Genomic DNA, 16381 nt, shown 5'->3' on the forward strand with positions numbered 1-16381 from the left:
AGTCATTAAATTAGGACTATTTTCTACAAAATGAGACTTGTAACAGTAGCTTTTTTTCCCCACTCACTCACTCACTCACTGTCTCTAACTTGATCTCGCTCGATCACCACACAGGACAGCATTGCTCAGCTGATGTCGTGCAACGAACTTTTGAAACCAGGCACGGGACGCTTCAAAGTCCTCGATTTTATTGTTAATACTGTGGAACTCGCCTTTTCACTCATTAGCGGTCCAGTTAGCGGAAGGTTTTTAGCACGATAACAGGTAAAGCATTGCAGAAACGTTCGACTGTCCGTCGAACTGCAAGCAATTTACTCTGAGCAGGTAATCGGATGCATTCCACTCTCTCTTCCATGGTCATTACGTAAATGTAAATGAACGAAATTTTTTCCAAGAAAGTCATTTTCTTGCAAGTATACCTGTATGTATTTCTTTTCAAGCTAATACGTCATCCATCTTCGTCGCAAAAGAATAAAGGTAAAGTGTGTTGAGCGGTTACTTTTCAAAATGCAGTAAAAGCACATTATGTGATGATCTGATGAGGTTTGACAGAGATGTCAGGTTCTGAACATGTTCAATGGCTTTTTCCATGTTTCAAATTTAACTTGCTGCCAAACGCTCGATCAGATCCAGATGAGTCAGTTTGACATTTGCATCTTCTCACCCTGCATATGCCCATAAAATCCATTTTCACACATTATAAAACATATTTTGGCAAAATTTGATTCTATGACATAATCCATCAATGGATTCAAATCACAATGTTACGGAAATGAAGAAAAGCTATATCCATCAATGAAGAAGACATACTGTATGATTATTTTTTTTCACAGTTTGAAACAGTTGCTAAGTGCCCCAAGAAAGAGAACTTCTGATAATCTTTTGCCAAAACTCCCCAAGGATCAAGAACTTTTTACCCTCTTTCAAAACGTTTTTTTCCATGACCCGTGACCTGCATCACCGTAATTTGTTACCGGTCAGCATTCTGCAATTGCAGCATGCAATCAGAGCTGTAGCAATATTTAACTATTTATTCACATTCAAAGTTTGTTTCATCTTCAATTCACTGATGTCACTGGCAAAGATTGGGCATATGGAGCGCCAGGAGAAGTGTTTTAAAATGGGCTACGTGAGTGATGTTCCTGCTAAAGTGTCTCCCATGCCCCCATGTCAGCTCTCCTTTTCAAAAATTCACAAACTCTTGTATCTACTTTATTTTTCTGTTTCGTTCATGTATGGCTGTTGCTCATCATGGCATATGTGAATGGGTACTGGAAATTGTTAGATTGGAGGAAGAGATGCCAAAAACTGGTGATTAGCGGTGAATAGATTCGTAAAATCGACTGGTTGACAAATTGAATTATGCCAAATATTCGATTGGAAAACACTTGTCGGCCATAAAAATAAATAATGAAATGAAAAACTGTCAAAATGGCTGCCATTGAGAATGATCCTGTATTTGTATCCTGCTATGCAAAGTTATTTATTGCGCACAGTCTGTTACCTTGAAACCTTGAACTCCCCATATTGACTTGGCTATGTCTACTACTGGTGAGTGACTGATTAGTTTCCATATTTCTTCAAAGTGTGGCACAACATTATCCTACATCAATAGCGAGACCGTTATCATTTCACTAGTGAGGCACCCTGTAGAATACAAAGAATAAAAAGATGGCGCATTTTGCTGTATGCTTTGAATGGTGTGTTAAGTGGCGCCATCTGGTGGACAGACTTGGAAGTCAATACAGTGCTCCCTGGTCCATGACTATGTTCCCTTCCTACGGCGGCAAAGTCACCGGATTTCTTTATGTTGGTCAGAATGTATCGTCAAGAATTAAGCTACGTAAACACGGTTGTGCAGTCATAGTTTCAGTCCATTTTTATCGGGCAAACTCTTGGAGGCCACAAATATGAAACGGTGAATAGAAAAAAGAAATGCAGGGTGGGCAAACTTCAAAGTCAATTCAGAGGGTCCTCTTGGTTTATGATTTCCTTTCCGACGGCGGCGACCTCAATAGGTATCACACGAATTAAGTGTGCCTTCTCGTGCTTCGTGAGGACGTATTCTTATAATGAGACACAAGTGTTTGTATACAAGATATTAAAACGTCAGTTTTGCTGGTCTCTGATACCCGAGAAACGGTGGTCTTGTCCTTGTACGAATGTTACAATTCTGGTAAATGAGATTTTCTCGGTTTTTCGACTGACAAATATCTGGCTCGGGAGACAAATGTGATCGGAGAATCCTTTCTGCTCTGGAAGCCATTAGGTAGTAATGAATTCCCAGCAGTTTCATTTGTAGTCGGCGGGGTTAAGCCCTCAAACGTTGGGCCCTGTGGTTCAGAAGATTCGGAGCCCCTTGGTAGTGAGTGATTGTTGCAATGTAAACGAAGCATGAAAGCCGCTCAGTTGCTTTTTCATTCAAGGCGTCCTGTCACGCCCGATTATAAATCCCGTTTGTTTTGGAAAAAGATACAGCAGGCCTTGACTCGCTGAAATATGTTTTTCTGTTGAGGTCGTGTACATCAGCATACGGGGGTAAGAATGGCAATGAGAAAGGAGGCTTGCGGGAGGGGGGGGGTAGTTGACGTTGGAAGCCGCTTGTTGTGACAGCGAGGCGACTCTTGCGCCGACACATGGCGGAGTTTTGTTGGCGGCGGCGTTGACACCTCCAGCTGTCTCTGGCGTTGCTGGAGCGCTCCAGTGTAGACACCCGGCTGTGCTTGGAGCCATTGCTCCATCATTGCCGCTATCTCATCTCATGAAAATAGCCATTTAATATTGTAATGTATTGAATTAATTTGACATAAAATCGTACCTTATTTTCATTATTTTTTTCTGTACAGTTCAATCTCGCAATATTATGATTACAAAAGCAACTCAAACTTAAAGTCGTAAAATTATTATTTAATTGTTGTAAAATTATGACTTTTTTCTTTAAAAATATGATTTTATCACTATATTAAGGTTACCTTTTATTTATAAATGTTCTGTTTTTTTTCTTGAAGATATTCTTTTAAATGTTGTGAAAGCGCTATATAAATAAGCATGTATTGTATTGTATTGTAAATTCTGACTTTAATTCACCATTTTTTTCTTGAAAAGGTTTAGCTTTAATCACATTTTTTTTCTCAAAAAATTCAACTTAAATCTCTTCAAATTATTATATTTCTTGAGAAATACAAGTGTATTCTTTTAACATTATGATGGTTTTACTCAAAAATAATTCCTCAAAGAAAAATCTTGAAAAAAAAGTTTAATCTTGTAAAATTACCATTAAAAGAAAAATAATTTTTTCTCGATCCTCACCGTGCTGATCTCGAGAGTAAAATTAAACACCTTTTTCTTGAAAAGTTTCATGCATTCACTCTTTCACGTTGTCATAATATGACTCTTTTTCTTGAAAAATGAAATAAAGTAATGAAACAAATGAGCACAAAATGTTTTTTTAGATTCTTATCATATTATGACAGTTTATGATGGCAGTTTTAGTATGTCCTTGTCAAGTTTTATCTTGTTTAATTATTTTGCATGAAGACCACTTATTTTGTAATATTGACGCTTTTTTCTTGAACTCATGCAACCTTCCATCTACAGTATTCTTGTAAAATAAATTGTAATTCAGTAAATCAATACTATGAATTTCCCCTCCCAGAATACCCAATTATTCTTTTGTCTTTGTCCCTCACTTGCCAGCACCCCTCCTATGTTGTCTTCGCATCTGCCTTCCCTGCTCTGACTTTCTCCATTCGCTCGCAAGCCTTTCCAGTGACATGCCGCCAACTCACCCCCCACTCCCCCGTCTGTAGCACGGTAGCTCTCGACTTTTTGGCGATGACTCCACACCGCCGCTCTTTTGGCTTGGGCGGCGGTGAACTCGAGCTAAGAGCACACACAGCAGACTTCTCGAGAGTCGCGAGTACAAGCCCAGTAACAGCAGGCATGATAATGTCAGACACTACTCGCGCTATAACTTTTTTTATGGTGACCCTCTGTTACGTAACTGCCTACTTCACCGCAACCAGACGCTGAGAAAGAGCTCTTGCGTAACATTAAAATATTGTTTCTGGAAGGCAGTACCAAGTTGCTGACTTCCATTAAGCCAGAAGCTGAATGCCTTATTTTAATAGGATGAAAGTACCTTTCACGCTGCCCAGTCAAAGCTGGATTTTTCCCACGTTGTTGAAATCCGCTTTTTCAAAGATTGACTTTAATAAAGGCAATGCCTATCTGCTGCTGCTATTTTGTGTGAAAGGTACCAAAATTGGATCATGGGTTTACCATTTTCACGATTGCTGGGGTAATAGCCGTGGCCAGTGAATAGTTTTGAGTTGAACTTGTTTGTGTGACAGGTACCAACATGGAATCATGGGTTGAAGCTGATCTACGATTTTCCCTAACTTTGGTTTTCCCAACAGTGGCTGGGTGAAACTTGGAATTTTTGTGAAAAGCAATTGTTATTGCCCGGCGAGTACTTTAAATGTTACTAGTGCAGCAGTTTTGCATAACTTCTGTTAAGAGAGTATTCCTTGCAATTGTACCAAATATTGTATTGTACAAAGATGCTCTAAAAAGGCCCCCCAGATATGCAATTACGCCCAAATCCCATAGATGACTGGAGCGATTTCCATTTTGTTTCTTCAAGAAAAAAAAAAACCTCTTGCATTTTGTAAAGTTATGATTCAATTCTCCTAAAAGTACAAAAAAAATAAAATTTCATCTTGTATCACGACTTTTTCTTGAAAAAGTACAACTTTATTCTCATAATAAAATGACTTTAATCTCATAATTTTCAGATTATTTTTCTGAATGTATGTGACTTTTCTGTCCAAAAAATCTGACTGCAATTGTATCTATTAGATATGGAAATTTTGTGGAAACTGTTTACAAATGTTTCTCATTGGGAATATCCCTTGCAAATGTACTGTTCAAATACAGTATGTAAAAAAAAAAGACACCCCAGAAACGCAACAATCTCATGATATATTTCATGCCTTTTTTATGAACACAAATATCATATATAAAAATAGTTGTACATAAAAGCACACACACCATAATTTGATTTTGTAGGCAAAAAAAAACCTATTCAAAAGAAATACAACTTTGTTTCCACACTTTCATAATACGACTTTGATTTCAAATCAACCAGACAAAATTTCATCTCTCTGACATGAACATTTTGCAGAAACTGCACGAAACGATTTTAGTAGGCGAATCCTTTTTCAGTGTACCATTCTTACAAATAAATTGCGTTTTAAAAAGACCCCGGGAACCTATTGATAATGACTCCAACCATTTCCACCCACAGATCTTAAATTTCATACCCTTTTAACAAGCGAAAGGGTCTTCTTCGATACGCCCATACTACAATGTCAACTACAGGGGTGTAGTGGGCGTGGTACACGGGGGTACGCCGTCCACCCACTTCTCCCGACGCCACATTCAATTTTTATTGAAATGTTTGTAGATCATTGTTGAAATGCGAGTTATGCTTAATAACGTTGGCCTGTGATTATTTTGGAGTAGTAAAACATTCAATTTAACATTAGTTCAACTGGTGTTGTAGCCTATGATTGATGTTCTGTATGTATATATAGAACATCCCAGAATCGCGTACACCCACTTAAAAAATCCCCACTACACCACTGGTCAACTAGTTCGGTGGCGTAACCTTTTTGCCAGTTTATTTATTCTCCGGCATAAACGTTCTCTCTTTCCGAAGGCTACATGTGATGTGTTCTCCAGCTTCACTGAAGACGTATAAAGTAACATTGGCCTGTCATAAATTATATACCGGAGTCGCATTAAGCAATAAACAGCACATTAGTTTATTTCAACAGTGCCACTTGTCTATTTCAGAGACTTTAATCAATCACTCCGCGCAGCAATACGAGTCGAGCCCCAAAAAGACAGAGAAGGCACATTATGTGGTTTCTGACTGAAAATAGCTCTTCTGGCTCAAGGAAAGTGAAGAAAATATTAGATTTTTGAGTATAGATCAGATTAGACAAAAGCGTGTGTTCGTGGTTTAAAATCATGTCGAGTTCTTATGTTTTGGATGTATGATTAGATGTCAGTGACACACACAGAACATCAGCTGCTTCAGGACCAGGCAGCTTGGTTAGAAGAAAAAAGAAAAACTAAAGAAAAAAAGAAGCCCCTCCTACATACTTGATTGGTGGATAAAAATGCTGATGCAGTGGTTAAGACGAAAGCGAGTGAAATAATGCTCGCCGTTGACGTGGTCCACAGACGGATTCTTTGTGGTCGCAGACGCAATTGCCTATGTCGGCTCCTTTCCCCCAAATGTTTTCCTATCACTGGTCTTACGCTTGCCTTTTTACGTGACTTGCAGTCTGCTTCTGGCAGCGGATTTGATACCTTTTTAATTGAGGACGTGCTCTTACTCATCGGCCTCCTTTAATGGTGTGGGTCAAAATGACCCAATTTATTTGTATTGTTTGATTTTTTTGGGGTTTTTTTGTCTGTCAGTTTGGTATAATTGCACAATCAAACTGACCCATGTTAAAAGTACTGTAGTTTCTAGTTTAATAAATGAAATTGGAAAGACAACATGAATTGTATTATCTACTGTATCTATCGATCGATCGATCTATCCTAGTTAAACATGATGCAATGTTGTGTGTTTTTAAAGTACTCCTTTCAGAATTTAATAAGTGTAATGGCGATAGACCAGTGGCGGATGCTGATCTGTCAAGGAGGGGAAGCTCAATTTCGGCCTACATCATAAAATGCGTCAGTTTATTTATATGTAAATTCTACTCTCCATTTGTTTTCAAAAAAATGAAAAGGATGCCTTCACCGTAAGATCGGTGATTGGCTCATTTCGCTGTCAATGAAAAAGAGATTCAGCCTCAGAAAGATCATCCAATCCTCATGTAGAGAAGCTGAGCGTCCGGGCCAGCCCATAAACGCCCACTCTCCATAGACTCCCAGAGACACTGAGCGTCCGAAGGGTGGGACAAAACCAGCATTTATTCAATGACTCGTCTTGTTTCAATGCATGGTGACAACCTACACTGAACTCTCTCGACGCCCAGCGTCCGCGCGGTCGACGCTCAGCGCCCACACAGTTTAAAGCACAGTGAAGCTGCGGGAATGAATGAGAAGAGAGTCGCGTCGTAACCAGAAATAAGAAGCTGATTCGGAACAAAAGTTGAGTGCGTTGTAGCGCATATTTAGTCAATGACATGTCCACACAATTGTACGTACACACATACATCTGATCACTTACTTTTTGACATTTTAGGGGAAGCTGAGCTTCCCTTGCAGTCTTCGCGCAATCACCTCTGCTATAGACAATGTTTATGATGTATATTTTTTTGTTTTAGATGGATAACTAATCACGTCCCACGTCAAATTGGCCTTTTATTGTAAGTACTTTCTTCTTCGCACAATATGTACAGTCAACATACTGTATTTAAGATGTCAGCAAACAATGTTAAATGTATTTATTCTTATTATTTTTTGAAAACCTTCATTTTGGATCGATAAACATAGCTGGGTCAAAATGACTCATGTTAAAGGTACCAGATGTATATTTTTGATTGTGGCCACTTTTCTATAATTGAACCTGTCTCCTGGGTCAAACTGACCCATGTTATAAGTAGCTGGTTCTTAAGCAAAGGGTGTTTAGGGTTCTTATTTTTGTATTCATCGACAGGCCTCCTATTCACTTTCAAGTTAAATTAACCCATTTTGCATTGTTAAGACAATTGTATTTTCTGGCAAGGGTAAAAAGTGCAACATAAACATGTGATATTAACAATGTTCATAGGGTTGTTTATTATAATGAATTGATGAAGTGTTCATTTTCATATGATATACAGTTTGTTTAAGAGAATATTAGGAAGTCTATTTTGTTTCATTTTTTTTTTCTCTCCCAGAAGTCAATTCTGACATCTCACGTTACACACACACACACACACACACACACGTCATGTTGCAGACATCATAAAAAAATGCCTATCCACCTGTTGTCACGGTGCTGGGGGAGCCTGTGAACCCCACCTGCAATCCTTTGTCTGGCGATATGTATGTGTGTGTCAGTGTGCGTGTGTGCACGCACGTGTGCGTCACCCTTCCACCCACATAAACAGGTGGGGTCCCCCTGCAGCTATCCAGTTCCCCTCTTTGATAACTCATTACAGACTTCATTAATTCCCCCTGCCCCTTGCGCTGGGCTACTCGGCAGGCTGGTATGAATTCCCGTACGCGCGCACCTCGTTGGGCCTGTGTAAGGTTTACAAGCAGAGATTAACATGTGTGAAAACAAATGTAATGTGAACCTCCCCCAAACACCTCACCACCACTACCCGATTGTTTGCGCTGGGCCAATCCCCGTGACATGTACTCAAGGCAAGATAAAACATTTCAATGCATCATAGTTCATTTTTATGCATAAACTAGAGTAGTACTGTAGTTCCCCAACCTTTGAGCCAAGGAACATATTTTTTACGAGAAGAATCTGCGCACCACCCAAAAAGACGATCTTATCGACAATCAGCAAATGTATTTTATCAGTGTCTTTTCTGGGCCATTTCTGACTGTCTGTATACATCACCAGCATAGATAGATGAAGAAAGATGCATTATTTGGAGCAAGCGGAAATGGGATAACTTCAACAGTGGTAGGAATCACCAAATTAGAATTTTTGTTTTTTTAGAAATTGTGTGAGTCCTAAATAGCTGATGCTGAACGGGAATGGAAACCAATGATTGTGAATGACTTGAAAAATGTAGGTTTGGCATGGCTTGAATCGGTCAAGAAAGATTAGCTAAGACCCCCCCCCCCCCCCCCCCCCCAGCATTAGTGTATTTTGACTTGAAATTTGGAATAGAGGGGAAAAAAAAGCAGAAACAGTTTGAAGTTGGAATGTTTTGAATCGGTCCTAATAATTTGGAAAGGTTTAATTTAAAGTTGTAAAATGTATCCATGGAATTTCGGAATTTTATCATGGAGAATGTGAAATATTGAAAAATGTGGGGATTTGGTGAAAGTGAAAAATGTTTCACTAGACTGTATGCTCTTAATGAGAGGAATACTTTAAAGTCAGAATGATTAGAATCAGGGCGGCACGGAGGTCGACTGGTTAGCACGCTGGCCTTACAATGCAGAGGTCAAGGGTTCGGCCTTCCTGCGTGGAGTTTGCATGTTCTTCCTATGCCTGCGTGGGTTTTCTCTGGGTACTCCAGTTCCCTCCCAAAAACATGTATGGCAGGTTAATGGAACACTCTCAATTGTCCCTAGGTGTGATTATCTTTGTGTACAAATGGTCGTTTGTCGATGTGTGCCCTGGCTGGCAACCAGTTCAGGGTGTCCCCCACCTATCGCCCGAAGACAGTTGGGATAGGTTCCAGTGACCCTTGTGAGGATAAGCCGATTGGAAAATGGGTGGATGATTTAAATCAATCACAAGTGTATTTGTTCGAAGGATAAAAAAAAAAAATCCATCCAACCATTATTGTATCGGATTTTCCTTAGATGGGTTGCAGGCGTGGTGGAGCCTATCCCAGTCATTGTCGGGCAGTGGGCGGAGGACACCCTAAACTGGTTCCCAGTCAGGAAGTTGTGAACAAAATAATACATATTATTGATATGTATTTTGAAGAAAACACATTCACACACTTATGCAAAGGTCATATTTGATAGCTGCTTCTCGCTATACCATGCCAAGAAAAACATCTCTCAAGCCGGACTTGACTTTGTGTTTCTGCCACACTCTGTTTTCTTGACATTGATTGGTGATTGTGGAGAGCACACGGGACACCCGATACTCGTCGCCCCCGCGTGATTCCAGTTGTGCAGCGACTCATCTTGTCGGCTGTCGGATAACGCGGCGGCACGTGGTGCTGGACCTGGACGGGGCTGCCCGTTAACATTCAAAAACATCTTTTAAGAGGTGTGAATTATTAATCTTCATTGATTAAAAAAAAATAAATTTACATTATTTTTGGCACCCCTGTCTTCAAGCAGTTTTGCCCATTCCTTTTTGCAGAAGCTCACACTCTCCATCAGGTTGGATGGGAAGTGCTGGTGCGAAATTTTCAAAATACTTTTTTTGTTACCATGATGGTGTGATGATGTGTGTGGAATTCAGAGTGAATGAAGTTACTTTATTCGTTTTTTTTTTAATGAGACCGTAGTATGACAAATTGTGGAAAAAGTGAAGCACTGTGAATACTTTGATGATGTGGTGTCCATGTGATGGTCCCTCTCACCAGTCATCCCCATTCCGCAATAGTAACAAATCGAATGGCCAGATACAACGTATAACCAATCAAGTAAAAACACGTTTTTCGTCATGCACGTCAATATACTATCATAATTATCGTGATTGTTCCTCTGACCAGTTATTAACCGCCACTTGCCACATCAGAAATAAACCAAATGGCTAGAAATAATCCACAAAATCAAAAAAGGCCACTGCATCCTCGGCAATGTGCGGGCACGTACTGTCGTCTGACTAAATGTGATAGCTCCTCTCTCGGTTGTTAATAATTGCCACCTTGCTCAATAGAAACGTCTTACCAGAAAGAGTGCATGGAGTCCATTGAGGCTCTTCTCCTCAGCTGCCCAACGAGCATACGCTAAAGATGTAGCAGCCAAATATAGAAGAATATTTGTCATCCTGGCTTGATGGATCACCCCGCAGCCAAACTATGTCCTGAGTCCAAAGAGAGGTACGAATTCCATTCTGTCACTCATTGGAGCTGTTGTGTCCCGCATGGTCTTTTTGCTACCATAACACCCAACCGTCCATTTTCTGTACCACTTTTCCTGTTAAATTGTGCTGTGCGATACTGTATTGTAAGAGTTTGTAGCGATCTGATACCGAATAAATACAAGGCCGGTATCGCTAATACCAATGCTAAAGCGGAAACATCATTACTGTTAGCATTAGATGAATTGCAGTGCTGTGCAATACTGAAAAAAATGGTATTCATCCGATACCAAGTAATTCGTAGGCCCGTGTTGCCAATCCTGTTTTTAATAATAAAGGTCGATGCATCATCACTGCTCAGTTGAGGTCTGCCATACAGCAAAACTTGCCATTGAACCCATACCAGGTACATACAGTGTACCATTATCACCGATAATGGTACATTCAAGTACGTAAGATGGCTGTGTCATCAGTGCTAACATTAGCAATAGGGGTGTGAGATATTGCCGAATTAAGTTTATCAAGGGTGAAGTTAATACTTGGCTCTGATACATATTATACACACATTACCAACTAACCAACTGCCTGCAGGAATTAAAATCTTGGTTCACCTCAAACTTCCTCAAATTGAATAGCAATAAAACTGAACTCCTCCTCATTGGCACCAAATCCACCCTAAACAAAATAAACAATTTCTCCATTCCCTTTGACAGCTCTTCCATCTCCCCCTCTCCTCAGGTCAAGAGTCTGGGTGTCATCCTTGATAGCACCCTCTCCTTCACCTCACATATCAACCACATCACTCGTTCTGGATATTATCATCTTAGAAACATCCACCGGCTCCGCTCTTCTCTCACTCCTCAGTCCACTGCTATACTTGTTCATACCCTCGTCACCTCGCGACTCGATTACTGTAATTCCCTCCTGCTCGGTCTCCCTCAAAAAACCCTCCATAAGCTTCAGCTGGTCCAAAATTCAGCCGCCCGCATTATCACACTCACACCATACATAAACCACATTACACCTGTCCTCCAACATCTCCACTGGCTCCCCATTTTACACCGCATTCAATATAAAATCCTGCTCCTCACATTCAAAACCATCCATAACCTAGCCCCTCCATACCTATCTGACCTCATCCATATTCCTACACCTGTCCGCTCTCTTCGTTCTTCCTCCTCTCTCCTCCTCTCTGTCCCCCCTGCTCGCCTCGTCACCATGGGAAACAGAGCCTTCAGTCGCTCTGCTCCCCAACTCTGGAACACACTCCCCGCTGACCTTCGTAATACGGACTCATTAACACATTTCAAATCCAGCCTCAAAACACATCTGTTTAGACAAGCCTACTCACTCGGACCATAAAGCCATTATTTTTATTTATTTATCTTTTGTTGTATTTTTTCTTATTTTATTTGATGCTGTTTTTAACATTGTGTTTGTGATTTTAACTGCTTGTTGTAAGGTGTCCTTGAGTTTCTAGAAAGGCGCCCACAAATAAAATGTATTATTATTATCCATTTTCCGAACCGCTTGATCCTCACTAGGGTCGCGGGGGGTGCTGGAGCCTATCCCAGCCGTCTCCGGGCAGTAGGCGGGGGAAACACCCTGAATCAGTTGCCAGCCAATCGCAGGGCACACAGAGACGAACAACCATCCACGCCCACACTCACACCTAGGGACAATTTAGAGCGTCCAATCAGCCTGCCATGCATGTTTTTGGAATGTGGGAGGAAACCGGAGCACCCGGAGAAAACCCACGCAGGCCCGGGGAGAACATGCAAACTCCACACAGGGAGGCCGGAGCTGGAATCGAACCCGGTACCTCTGCACTGTGAAGCCGACGTGCTAACCACTGGACTACCGGGCCGCCCTATTATTATTATTATTATTATTATTATTATTATTATACTGCAAGATTTGGTATCTATTTGATATCTAGTAAATCCAGGATCAGTATCTCCGATATCAATAGTCGTACAGATACCAGTACGAGTAATTTAGATTCTCATTCATCACTACTAATGTTAGCTGTAGTAGCATGCAATTCTGCAAGATGATCCTTCTTATTAATGAAGGCGGAGGCATCATCCATCCATTTTCTAAAGTGCTTATCATCATTACACGTTACGCTCTTCAGCCACCAATCGATGGCAGGGCACCGTGGGTAGAAATACTGACTAGCCAAAGAAAACCCATGCGAGCATGGGGAGAACATGAAAATCGAGATCCTCAAACCCAAAACCTCAAGACTGTGAGACAGACGTGCTCATCATTTTACACCGCACTGTTCTGAAGCCATAACGTAATTGCAAATTCTGAATGCATTCTCATGCATTTTATGTGGGAAAATGAAAATAAAGTACTGACCTTACTACACCAGTTTCGTTCAATATCAATATCTGGATCAACTGTTCAAGGCTGCCTGCTTGTCAGTCAGTCACAGTTATTTTATTGCAGCGTGTTGGTCTTAAGTGCAAGGGTCAATGGCCTGGTGTGCGTGCATGAATTGCCGACTGTATTTTTTTCACCATTGTCTAGGTCAGTCACATTTGGTCGGTATATTTTTGGAGTATGGAGGGAAGTGGAACACAGGCAAGAGATTCAGAGAAGCAAAGTTTTCTCCATCAATGGTCTTGTTTAAGAGTGTCTTTGGCGCCGGCTCCAAGAATGCTTCATGTGCAATGCTTTTGCTTGTCTGGCCTCAGTATTATTTATTCATCATTTCACAATGTTAGCAATGGGAATATGTTGTGTTGATCGCATAAAAGTTGAGCCAACACCAGTGAGCTAACTGGCTAGCTTGAGCATATATTTTTAAACCGAACATAGGCGAGTAATTTTCGACATTTGTGATAATGACCCAGGTTGGATCCCACTACATTGCTGTATTTCATATTTGTCACCACTTCCCTCAGGTTTTCACCAATTTCGTTGTACCTGCACCATACGATGACATTAGAGGCCATTAATCAATGGTACATGATGTGAGTGTCACGAAATGTATTTTTTTCTCCTTCCCAGTTCAAGCAGTATGTAAGGCAAAAAGTTTGAATGGAAACCAAGAGATCGGATTGGGCTCAATCGACGTTGCTCTCAAATACGCAACGTCTGTCTTTTGGTAATGTTTCAAAAAAAGATGCACGCGGGCGTTGAGCTAACGATTGACCTTGTTCATGAAATACATCGAACGAGCAAGCGTCAATACTCCACCGACGGGAGAAACTTTTTCTGTCCGTCCTGCTGCGTCAATGCTATGGATTTATCCATGCCTCGCTGCCGTAAATCATCTTCAAAAAATCATCCGCATGCTCTGGATCAAATTCCGCGGACAGAAATACCCCACTTTCTTTTTTCCAGGAAGCTCTCCAGTGGTGTTTTAAATCAAGAAGCTTGTCTGATCAGAATCAAGTTCAAAGCTGCTTGCCGCAAACAATACGCTGGGATAGTTAAACGTCTCGACAGATGCGAGGCTGACTACCCGTCCCACCACCACCAAGCTCCCCCCACTGCAGCCATGAGGAATAGTTGGTATAGTTTTCCAAAAATAAATGACACACATATGCTTTCAACAATGCCGCAACTGAGGCTCCACCACGTCCTTTTTTTTCCTGTCCGTTCTTCAGGTGTCTGCATGAAATACATTAATTAAATTAATGTATTACTTTGAATCTGCAATCCAAAGTGTTTCTTGAGTTTACCAAATCCGATCCTGAGTCAATCTGAACTGATATCTGTTGCACCATCATGGGGCAATTTTTAAAATTCTGTAATAAGGTCTGTGTGCACAATATATTTATTTTATACAATACACATATTATTTATGTAATATGTGTATTGTATCTCATTAAATTTTTACAAGGGGTTAAACTAACTAGTTGATGCATCGATTTTACCACTTTGCAATGATGGTTATGGTTTAAAGTTATTTAATAGCCAATTACGTGTTTTGGCATGAACAACATGGATGCCTCACTGAAATAAACGTGAGGTCAGTCAGTGCAGCCTCCATTTGTGGAAGTAAGTTACTAAAACTAAAACTGGCAGCACGGTCACTTGCAAAATATTGAAATTGATTCTCAAATCTTCTGTCGGAAGGGGACGGCCATCTGAAAAAGCACCCAACTGTTTTTTAGCTTAATGCTAATACTAACATTAGGCATGTGTTGTAACTCTAAGCAACGGATATTTGAACACAAACGGTGCAGCAACACCCTCTGAGGCGCTTAACAACTTGCACCCTTTTCTTGACAATGGAGCCCCTTTGTCACTGCATTACCAACAAACTTGCGAGGGAACCCTAACTACGTCAAAACCTTGAGCTGGCGTGAAACCGTAACCCTGACGTGAAACCGTACATTTAAATCTTAACACTGGCTTGGAACTATGGCTTAAAACCCGACTTTGAAACCTTAACTCTGGCTTGGAGCTCAGACCCTGGCTCAAAATCTCAACTTGAGCACTAACTTGAAACCCTAATTTGAATCCCTTACCCATGTTTCAAACCTTAGCCCTCACTTGAAACCCTAACCCTCATTTGAAACCCCAACTCATTCCTGGCTTCAAACCCAACTTTTAAATACTTACCCCGTCTTGAAACCCTGGTTGGAATCCTGAACACTGCCGTAAAACCATACTTTAAAATCCTAAATCTTGTTTGAAACCCTAACCCTCGCTTGCAACCCTACTATGAAGCTCTCTGTCTTAAAACTCAAATCATGGCTTGAACCCTATGTTGAAACCCTATCCTTGCATGTCTTGAGACTTAAACCATGGCTTTAAATTATGAGAATACTTTGTCACTAGTTTTAAACCCGAACACTTGTTTGATACATTAACACCTTCTTGAAACCCTACTTTCAAATCCTAACCCTTGTTGGAAACTCAAACCCAGGTTTGAAATCTTATTTTGAACTTTGGAACCGAAACCCAGGTTTGAAACCCCAATTTAAAACTGAAACCTTGGTGACTGAAAGATAAGTTGTAAAAGTGATAGAGCTTGGCAGTACTCTTGCCTTGAAATGGTTAAATTCAAAATGAACAGAGTTTTTGGTTGGCTACGAGTCACAGTCATCTTTGATTGATGGTGAATTTATGAGCTGTCAGGCTTTGGCATCAGCGGATTCCGAAAGTGGCTTGCTTCCGTCACGTTGGCAAAACACTCTGGACTTTACCACCTCGCTATCACCCGATCGCCATCAAGGTCGCACGCCGCATTCACTTTCCCACCCAAAACTTTTTTTTTTTCCAAATGGCACGCAGTGGGTTTTCCATCCCATCGGAAACAGCGAAGCTAAAGTCTCCCCGGGCTCAGTGGTTGGTCTATATGCGGCACGTCGCTACACTAGTGCTAATTATTTTCAGGCGGGATCAAAGTTAACCTCGGAATGTTTTTTACCCGCCGCTCTATTCTTAGTGTCTCCTTGCTAACTATCTGCCGCTCGGAGCTGATTGGAGATTAGCGCCTAGCGCATTTGAAAAGAAACGGGGCTTGTTTTACACTCGGATCACAGCCTATAAATACAATCAGAGTAGAGCAAAGGGGGGCCGTAGAGGGGGCGTTAGCGGGGTGCTGATCGGAGGGGTGATGATGTGTGTGTAAATGCATGCCGTTATTTGAATGCAGCTATGCCGCTGGCACAAACAAACACACACACACACACACACACACACACACACACACACACACACACACACACA

This window comes from Hippocampus guttulatus, chromosome 2 (assembly GCF_054856545.1).
Source record: "Hippocampus guttulatus isolate MCC_2025c chromosome 2, RoL_Hgut_1.0, whole genome shotgun sequence".
Classification (NCBI taxonomy): domain Eukaryota; kingdom Metazoa; phylum Chordata; class Actinopteri; order Syngnathiformes; family Syngnathidae; genus Hippocampus; species Hippocampus guttulatus.